This window comes from Eubalaena glacialis, chromosome 11 (assembly GCF_028564815.1).
Source record: "Eubalaena glacialis isolate mEubGla1 chromosome 11, mEubGla1.1.hap2.+ XY, whole genome shotgun sequence".
NCBI lineage: Eukaryota > Metazoa > Chordata > Mammalia > Artiodactyla > Balaenidae > Eubalaena > Eubalaena glacialis.
The window spans coordinates 43,995,938-44,006,965 of record NC_083726.1 but is presented as its reverse complement, the minus strand read 5'-3'; positions in this window follow the sequence as shown (position 1 = coordinate 44,006,965).

Genomic DNA, 11,028 nt, shown 5'->3' with positions numbered 1-11,028 from the left:
CTGAAATCTGGGAAATCAGGCAGAATAACTACGTTGCAGTATAAAGGCAGAATTCATTTTTCTTCAGGAAATCTGTCTCTGCTCATAAGGCCTTCAACAGATTGGATGCAGCCCACTCACACTGTGGAGGGTAATCTGCTTTACTTAAAGTCAACTAACTCTAAGTGTTAATCACATCTAAAAAATACCTTTACAGCAATATCTACACTAGTGTTTGACCAAATATCAAACAGCATAGTCTAGCCACACTGACACATAAAATTAATCATCACACTGCTATTCAGCATCATGTACATAGAGTCACTATCTTTTTAGTAAAATAAACTATTGCTGTTTGCTTAACTATTGCATTGTTAAAATTTAAGTTCATGATTAATTACTCCTTAGCTTGCAGTTTGAAACAGGCTAAAGGTAAATTGACATATACATAGCATACTTTTCTACCTGTTTTATTGTTTATTGTTTATTGTTGTATTGTCTTCATGGATTTTTTTTTTTCTTTTTGCTGCATTGGGTCTTCATTGCTGCGCGTGGGCTTTCTCTAGCTGCGGCAAGCAGGGGCTACTCTTCGTTGTGGTGCACGGGCTTCTCATTGCGGTGGCTTCTCTTGTTGCAGAGCACGGGCTCTAGGCGCGGGCTTCAATAGTTGCAGCACACGGGCTCAGTAGCTGTGGCTCGCAGGCTCAGAAGTTGTGGTTCATGGGCTCTAGAACGCAAGCTCAGTAGTTGTGGCGCACGGGCTTAGTTGCTCCGTGGCATGTGGGATCTTCCCGGACGAGGGATCGAACCCGTGTCCCCTGCAATGACAGGTGGATTCTTAACCACTGCACCACTAGGGAAGTCCCTTCATGGATTTTTAATTAAACTTTTTTGAATAATTAAAATCTTCTGATTTTTAATATAATTACTCTATTACTTCTTTAGATTCCTTAATCATCCAGGACCATATAAGTTTCCTTAGGTGAGATGAATTGAAATTCTACAGGCCACATTAAAAAATGAATTTTTATAGAATTATATTCTCTGATTTTGAAGAAATATTTGTCAGAGAGTATTATATTAGCACTGCTACAGGAACTTGCAAGTAGTGGCATTTCTCAGATAAAGGGGTCTCTACATGCAGAGATTTCCATCTACTCTGAAGCTGTGAGCAGAGGCTGGGCAGGTGGAGTGCCTCTGCCTTATCAGTGGGGTTTCCTGCCATTAGCAAGAAGAGAAAATTCTGGACCAAGAAGATGTCTTTTCCTTGTGATCATAACCACAGTCTCTTGACAGGATATCTTAGGAGGCCTGGCATCACTTTGATTCTTTTACTCTGAGCAGATCTTGCTCTTGATAGTGACCATAAGTAACCCTCGTATTTCACTCAGTTTGGAATTACTAGACAAACAGGTCTGGATTTGGCCTTTTCAAATTACTTGAGGCCAGTGAACTCAGGATTTGAAAAGTGCATTTTTCTGGGTATCCTTTTGTCCTACTAGGCTATGTTTGAAGTTTCTAGAAATTGCCTAATCATATGGAGGTAAAGTGATCAGACTTATCAGTCTTAACTGGGCCTGGTGTATCCCATTCTTACCGCTTGAAGGATGGTGAAAAGATGATTTAAACAGTAGTCTCTGTAGTTTTTTTGATTATGCATCGCTATTAGTAAAAAAATATTGTAGAGTGACAAACATTCCTGGTTTGCCTGGGCCTGAGGGGGTTACTAGGACATAGGAAAACATGATAAACCCAGGACATTCCCTAACAAACCAAGAAGTTGGTGACCCTAAGCTTCAACCAAGAGTATGTATGTACCATTAAATTATATGTATTATGTGTGGTTTTATAATAGAGTAATATTGTTTAGCCTCCATGTGTTTGTATTTTTTACAGTTTTTTTTCCTGTAATTGATATCTACTCTCATAGCATTGTGGTTGGAAAAGATATTTGACGACGATTTCAATTTTCTTAAATTTTCCAAGGCTTGATTTATGACCCAAGATATGATCTATCCTGGAGAATGTTCCATGAGCACTTGAGAAGAAAGTATATTCTGTTGTTTTTGGATGGAATGTCCTATAAATATCAATTAAGTCCATCTTGTTTAATGTATCATTTAAAGCTTGTGTTTCCATATTCATTTTCATTTTGGATGATCTGTCCATTGGTGAAAGTGGGGTGTTGAAGTCCCCTATTATGATTGTGTTACTGTCGATTTCCCCTTTTATGGCTGTTAGCATTTGCCTTATGTATTGAGGTGCTCCTATGTTGGGTGCATAAATATTTACAATGGTTATATCTTCTTCTTGGATTGATCCGTTGATCATTATGTAGTGTCCTTCTTTGTCTCTTGTAATAGTCTTTGTTTTAAAGTCTATTTTGTCTGATATGAGAATTGCTACTCCAGCTTTCTTTTGATTTCCACTTTCATGGAATAGCTTTTTCCATCCCCTAACTTTCAGTCTGTATGTGTCCCTAGGTCTGAAGTGGTTCTCTTGTAGACAGCATATATATGGGTCTTGTTTTTGTATCCATTCAGCCAGTCTATGTCTTTTGGTTGGAGCATTTAATCCATTTACATTGAAGGAAATTAAATATTCAAGAGATCACTGAAGAAATCAAAGAGGAAATCAAAAACTACCTAGAAACAAATGACAATGAAAACATGATGACCCAAAACCTATGGGATGCAGCAAAAGCAGTTCTAAGAGGGAAGTTTATAGCAATACAATCCTACCACAAGAAACAAGAAAAGTCTCAAATAAACAACCTAACCTTACACCTAAAGCAATTAGATAAAGAAGAACAAAAAAACCCTCAAAGTTAGCAGAAGGAAAGAAATCATAAAGATTAGATCAGAAATAAATGAAAAAGAAATGAAGGAAACAAGAGCAAAGTTCAATAAAAGTAAAAGCTGGCTCTTTGAGAAGATAAACAAAATTGATAAACCATTAGCCAGACTCATCAAGAAGAAAAGGGAGAAGGCTTAAATCAAACAGAATTAGAAATGAAAAAGGAGAAGCAACAATGGACCCTGCAGAAATACAAAAGATCATGAGAGATTACTACAAGCAACTATATGCCAATAAAATGGACAACCTGGAAGAAATGGACAAATTCTTTAAAAAGCACAACCTTCCGAGACTGAACCAGGAAGAAATAAAAAATATAAACAGACCAATCGCAAGCACTGAAATTGAAACTGTGATTAAAAATCTTCCAACAAACAAAAGCCCAGGACCAGATGGCTTCACAGGCGAATTCTATCCAACATTTAGAAAAGAGCTAACACCCATCCTTCTCAAACTCTTCCAAAATATAGCAGAGGGAGGAACACTCCCAAACTCATTCTACAGGGCCACCATCACCCTAATACCAAAACCAGACAAAGATGTCACAAAAAAAGAAAACTACAGGCAAATATCGCTGATGAACATAGATGCAAAAATGCTCAACAAAATACTAGCAAACAGAATCCAACAGCACATTAAAAGGATCATACACCATGATCAAGTGGGGTTTATCCCAGGAATGCAAGGATTCTTCAATATACGCAAATCAATCAATGTGATACACCACATTAACAAATTGAAGGAGAAAAACTATATGATCATCTCAATAGATGCAGAAAAAGCTTTCGACAAAATTCAACACCCATTTATGATAAAAACTCTCCAGGAAGTAGGCATAGAGGGAACTTAGTCAACATAATAAAGACCATATATGACAAACCCACAGCCAACATCATTCTCAATGGTGAAAAACTGAAACCGTTTCCTCTAAGATCAGGAACAAGACAAGGTTGCCCACCCTTGCCACTATTATTCAACATAGTTTTGGAAGTTTTAGCCACAGCAATCAGAGAAGAAAAAGAAATAAAAGAAATCCAAATTGGAAAAAAAGAAGTAATACTGTCACTGTTTGCAGATGACATGATACTATACATAGAGAATCCTAAAGATGCTACCAGAAAACTACTAGAGCTAATCAATGAATTTGGTAAAGTAGCAGGATACAAAATTAATGCACAGAAATCTCTTGCATTCCTATACACTAATGATGAAAAATCTGAAAGAGAAATTAAGGAAACACTCCCATTTATCATTGCAATGAAAAGAATAAAATACCTAGGAATAAACCTACTGAAGAAGACAAAAAACCTGTATGCAGAAAACTATAAGACACTGATGAAAGAAATTAAAGGTGATACAAACAGATGGAGAGATATACCATGTTCTTGGATTGCAAGAATCAACATTGTGAAAATGACTATACTACCCAAAGCAATCTACACATTCAATACAATCCCTATCAAACTACCAGTGGCATTTTTCACAGAACTAGAACAGATAATTTCACAATTTGTATGGAAACACAAAGGATCCCAAATAGCCAAAGCAATCTTGAGAAAGAAAAACGGAACTGGAGGAATCAGGCTCCCTGACTTCAGACTATACTACAAAGCTACAGTAATCAAGACAGTTTGGTACTGGCACCAAAACAGAAATATAGATCAATGGAACAGGATAGAAAGCCCAGAGATAAACCCATGCACATATGGTCACCTTATTTTTGATAAAGGAGGCAAGAATATACAATGGAGAAAAGACAGCCTCTTCAATAAGTGGTGCTGTGAAAACTGGACAGCTACATGTAAAAGAATGAAATTAGAACACTCCCTGACACCATACACAAAAATAAACTCAAAATGGATTAAAGACCTTAAATGTAAGGCCAGACACTATAAAACTCAAGGAGGAACACTCTTTGAAATAAATCACAGCAAGATCCTTTTTGACCCACCTCCTAGAGAAATGGAAATAAAAACAAAAATAAACAAATGGGACCTAATGAAACTTAACAGCTTTTGCACAGCAAAGGAAACCATAAACAAGAGGAAAAGACAACCCTCAGAACGGGAGAAAATATTTGCAAATGAAGCAACTGACAAAGGATTAATCTCCAAAATATACAAGCAGCTCCTGCAGGTCAATGTCAAAAAAACAGCCCAATCCAAAAATGGGCAGAAGACCTAAATAGACATTTCTCCAAAGAAGATATACAGATTGCCAACAAACATATGAAAGGATGCTCAACATCAGTAATCATTAGAGAAATGCAAATCAAAACTACAGTGAGGTATCACCTCACACCGGTCAGAATGGCTTGCATTAAAAAAATCTACAAACAATAAATGCTGGAGAGGGTGTGCAAAAAAGGGAAGCCTCTTGCACTGTTGGTGGGAATGTAAATTGATACAGCCACTATGGAGAACAGTATGGAGGTTCCTTAAAAAACTAAAAATAGAACTGCCATATGACCCAGCAATCCCACTACTGGGCATATACACTGAGAAAACCATAATTCAAAAAGAGTCATGTACCACAATGTTCATTACAGCCTTATTTACAGTAGCCAGGTTATGGAAGCAACCTTAGTGTCCATCAACAGATGAATGGATAAAGAAGATGTGGCACATATATACAATGGAATATTACTCAGCCATAAAAAGAAATGAAATTGAGTTATTTGTAGTGAGGTGGATGGACCTAGAGTCTGTCATACAGAGTGAAGTAAGTCAGAAAGAAAAAAAGAAATACCGTATGCTAACACATATATATGGATTCTAAAAAAAAATGGTTCTGATGAACCAAGGGGCAGGACAGGAATAAAGACACAGACGTAGAGAATGGACTTGAGGACACGGGGAGGGGGAAGGGTAAGCTGGGACAAAGTGAGAGAGTATCATTGACATATAAACACTACCATATGTAAAATAGATAGCTAGTGGGAAGCAGCCACATAGCACAGGGAGATCAGCTCCATGCTTTGTGACCACCTAGAGGGGTGGGATAGGGAGGGTGGGAGGGAGATGGAAGAGGGAGGGGATATGGGGATATATGTATACATATTGCTGATTCACTCTGTTATACAGCAGAAACTAACACAACATTGTAAAGAAATTATACTCCAAGAAAGATGTTAAATTAAAAAATATATAGTAATACATATTTTAAAATACACAAAAATTGAACCTGAAAAGGATGACATAAAAGTGAATTTAAAAATAACTGCTAAAGAGATGTTTTACCAGGAAGATGAGTCAAACAATCAATAGTGTGTGCTTGCACTTGTATCTTTACAACTATTACTGATCTGCAATATCCTTTCAGCTATTTTTGCAAGACATATCATTTTGGGATGGTTGGCTTGGTTAAAACTAGGTAATATAATCTGTAATTCAATTCACCTGAGTTCACATACTGCAGCAAAAGAAACAAGCAAATCCCCTAATCGTCACTCACAGGGGAACTCCCATTTTCCCTCAGGAAATCTCCATACCACTTGACAATTCCCCCTAGTCAAAAACCACCAGAAACCCCCCTGGAGGTGTATACATTGTGCTTGCTCCTTGTAGCTAGTGAGACCACACTGATTATCATAAGAATAATTCTATAAATATGTATTAAGAATGCATACTGTGTCTGGTAAAATGCTAAGTGCTAAAAATGTAATTTAGTCCTTGTCCATATAATAAGTGAAAATGAGATAGTGTTTATTAACAGTATTAATTTCATAATAGTAATAACTAACACTAAGTAACATTTCCAATGTGCCAAGCACTTAGTGCTTCACATATAGTAATTTATATAATCCTGTCAACAATTCTGTGAGGTAGATGCTATTAATTTTCATTTCTTGAGCTACTAGTAGATCTAAACATTTTCATAAACAACATTCAGATTTACAAGTATGTATTTTGAGAGTTATTAAGATAGTCTGGGGGAATGCTATCCTTTGGTGGAAGAAGTCCTAGGAGTTGTTGCATACATACAACCATGCTAAATAAATATTAAGCTCCAGAATACAGGAGTAATGTAAATTGAGGAGTCAAAATTTTATTTAAAAAAAATTTTTTTTAATATAAATATTCCCAAATTTATACTCAATTTTATGACTTTGACTTTCAGATAGAGTAGTTCCTAAGACTCAAATTCATGCTGGAATCTGGATGCATACAATCCATCTTATCAATATATGACAAGAATAGATGCAGTATGAATATTTCCACTACACAGTTTTGCCTCTTTTGTGTTTTTTGGTGGGTTTTTTGTTGTTGTTGTTGTTGTTTTCTTTTTCTGGTGGTCAATTGCCTGTTCATCTCCTTCATTCATTTTTCTAATGGTGCTTGTTCATTTTCTTAGAAATTTTAAATGATTCTTAAATGTGCCTTAATAGCACATCAGTGACTTTAATCCCTTGATATTTATCTAGCAAGTATCTTTCTCAGTTGTCCTTCATTTACATTTTAATAAAGTCCATCTTTCCACTCTTGAATATTGGATTTTATTTGCAGCATCATTTTGGTTTTCTCTTGTAATGCTTCTCATGCACCATTTTCATAATTTGAATTTCTGAATTATAGGAAAGATCAATCAAATGAGGACTGGTAGAAAAGTGAAGAAAAGTAAGAAAAAGAGTCAATAAAGTAAAAAACAATGTATCTTCCCAATAACATCTATACAGAGAACAAACTTACACCGATCAGTATCTTTAGCCTTATTTCATGATCATTCTCCTCACATACACATTAAAATAACATATTTTTGAACTTGCTAGCTTTTATCAAAATCAGAAAGGGTATAGAATTAGAGTATTATTTCCTTAAAATTTCAGGCACAGTGTACAGAAACTGAAAACTTAAGGAAGTCTAAAATCAACTGAGATAAGCAAGGTGCTTAAAGTCTATTTACTAAAATTGCCCTTATTTTTTAAGTGAAAGCAATAGTTTTGTTAGACACAACAGAAAAGTAAATTGGTGTTCAAAAAGTACATTGGCAGCAGAACTTTAATGAAAGAACATAGTGACATTTAATTTTCACAATGCTTATAAAAAACAATACATGATTCTGTTGATATCCTCCAACAATTCCAATGCCTTCAAGAAACTTAATGTGTAAATTATTTCATCACTTTAAAAATTAAGAAAGTTAAAACTTCTTTGAGCTGAATAGCCCCAAACTTCAAAGTTTAAAAAGTCACAAGCTATAAAAACTTATGAGGAAACTAACACATCTTTTGGTACTGATGTATAATCTGTGATTTAAGACATAAGATGTCAAACAGTGACTAAATAATCCTCAAATGTTATATGCATCTTTAAAGTTTTTGAAAAAAATATATTTTAAAATGTAATACATTTAAAATATTTTTTGTATGAAGTACATGATGTCAGCCAATTCACTGACAGATCTGGAAGGTTGAATGTTTGCAAAACATCTTCAGCAAGCTTGGCCTCTTTCTACACAAACCAAACTAGACGTCTTCATTTCCTGTTCCTCTGTACTCCTGTATTAGTCACCTGAGTTTGAAAACCAGCTCTAACACTTACTGGCTGGGTGACTTTAGACAAATTACTTTACTTCGCCTTTTCTCAGCTTTTCTATCTGTAAAATGGAGATAATAATATCTGTTTCTTAACAATGAGGTACCATCTCACACCGGTCAGAATGGCCATCATTATAATAATAATTGTCTACAAATAATAAATGCTAGAGAGGGTGTGGAGAAAGGGAACCTTCTTACACTGTTGGTGGTAATGTATATTCGTGCAGCCACTATGGAAAACAGTATGGAGATTCCTCAAAAACTAAAAATAGAGTTGCCATATGATCCAGCAGTCCCACTCCTGGGCATATATCCAGATAAAACTCTAATTTGAAAAGATACATGCACCCTATGTTTATAGCAGCACTATTTACAAGAGCCAGGACATGGAAACAACCTAATTGTCCATCAACAGATGAATGGATAAAGAAGATGTGGTATATATATACAATGGAATATTACTCAGCCATTAGAAAGAATGAAATAAAGCCATTTGCAGCAACATGGATGGACCTAGAGATTATCACAGTAAGCAAAGTCAGAAAGAGAAAGACAAATACCATATGATATTACTTATATGTGGAATCTAAAATACGACACAAATGAACATATCTACGAAACAAAAACAGACTCACAGATATAGAGAACAGACTTGTGGTTGCCAAGGGGATGGAGAGGTGTGGGAGAAAAGGATTGGGAGTTTGGGATTAGCAGAGGCAAACATATATAGGATGGATAAACAACAAGGTCCTACTGTATAGCACAGAGAACTATATTTAATATCCTGTGATAAACCATGATGGAAAAGAACATGAAAAAGAATATTTATATATAAATAACTGAGTCACTTTGCTGAACAGCAGAAATTAAACACAACATTGTAAATCAGCTATACTTCAATAAAAATTTTAAACATAATATCTGTTTCTTAAGGTTTTTATGATTTAAATGAGTTGATATTTTCCAAACATTTAAAATCTCACCCGATAGTTCTGGAAACAACACAGTGAATGTAATTGACACTGAATTTTCCACTAAAAATGGTTAAAATGGTAAATTTTATGTTATGTATATTTTACCACAATAGAAAACAAAATAGCTCCTGACACACAGCAAGAACTTTTTAAATTTTAAAATAGCACTTATTACTCTGTATTATAGTTATTTGATGATTTGTATCACCTTTAACTAAAAGCTTCATGTGGATAGACTACGAATCTAATTTGCTGAGAATTTGTAGCTCTAACACCTAGCATGGGTCTGACACATAGAGGTCCTAAAGAAATACTTATTAAATTAATGAGTAAGATGTCCAGCAATGGAATGGGCTGCCTAAGAGGTGGTGACTTCCCTGCTAACATAATTAGTTAAGCAGAGGATATGGTGATCACCTGTCAGTGATGTGTCAGATATGTCTAATACACTGGGACAAGTAAAAGGCTAAAATTTCTTCCTAATCTAAGTCTGCATTATTGTATTTATCTTGTGCTTTAATATAGCAGTTTTCATAGTCTAACAACAGTACCAACATAATAAAGGAATTCCATCTTTCAGCACTTGCCACCTTGACCCCCCACAATACGCTCTGGTCATACGAAAACACTTTTAGCCTTTTTCGATCTCCTAGCATACTACATGCTTTTTCCTTTGTTTAGAATGCACTCTTTAACTTGTGTGCTTCACTTTCTTGATGTCACACTCCCCAAACAGGCTTACCTGGTCCTCAAAAAGGGTGTTAGTTGCCCCACAGGTTATGCCATAGCACTTTGGCTTTATATTTATCCATGGTATAAAGTCACCGATTTGCTAGTTCTCTAGACTGTAAGCTACTTGGAAGAAGGGTTTGTGTCTTGTCCACTGGCCTTTCTCATCCACCTAACACACTACCTGGTAATAAATATTTATTAAAAGAATTAAGGCATGAATGAAACCATCTTGTGAGGTCTACTGCTTTCAATTGTGTACATCATAGATAATCTTTAAAAGCACATTTATTTTTAGATATTTTTTGGTCAAGCAGTTGCAATGCTTTCTTTGTGGCAAAATTCTGTTCCTGTGTCAATGATTCTGAATATCTCCTTAATGCTATCCAGCACAATATGTGATATGCAAATATGTACCCCAAAACGAATATGTGTTTTTATTTTGTGCCTACAACTTACATTCTTCAAAGCAAGTTTTCTTGAGCCAAATACTTGAAGCTAAAGAAACCAGGCCAAAATCTGCTAGGACACTAGCCATTTTTGTCTGAAAGGAATGAAAACCAAAAAAATGAGTTCTTACCTACTGTTAACATGACAATTTGTCAGAGAAGATGAATATTGATATTCCAGACATGCTGATCAAAGAAAAAAATGAAAATATTTTAACTTTATGAGAATTTGATGATCCCTAGTCTACCCCCTACCTGCTGAGCTTTCCACTTTTCCCATATATCCTGCGGTTTCCCACAAATGATCATTAAAACATTGAGAAAATCTCAGTGAGGAAGTTGGCCTAAAAGAGGATATTCTTCTGTCCAGGAGGAAAATAAAAGGAAGGTCTTGCATTAAATTCCCAACTTAACAAGTAAGGATTTTTGTTTGGTTGAATTTTCATCAGTGTCACAGAAGAATTAGAAGGTTCCTCAGACATGTTACTTATTCAGCAATTGGCAT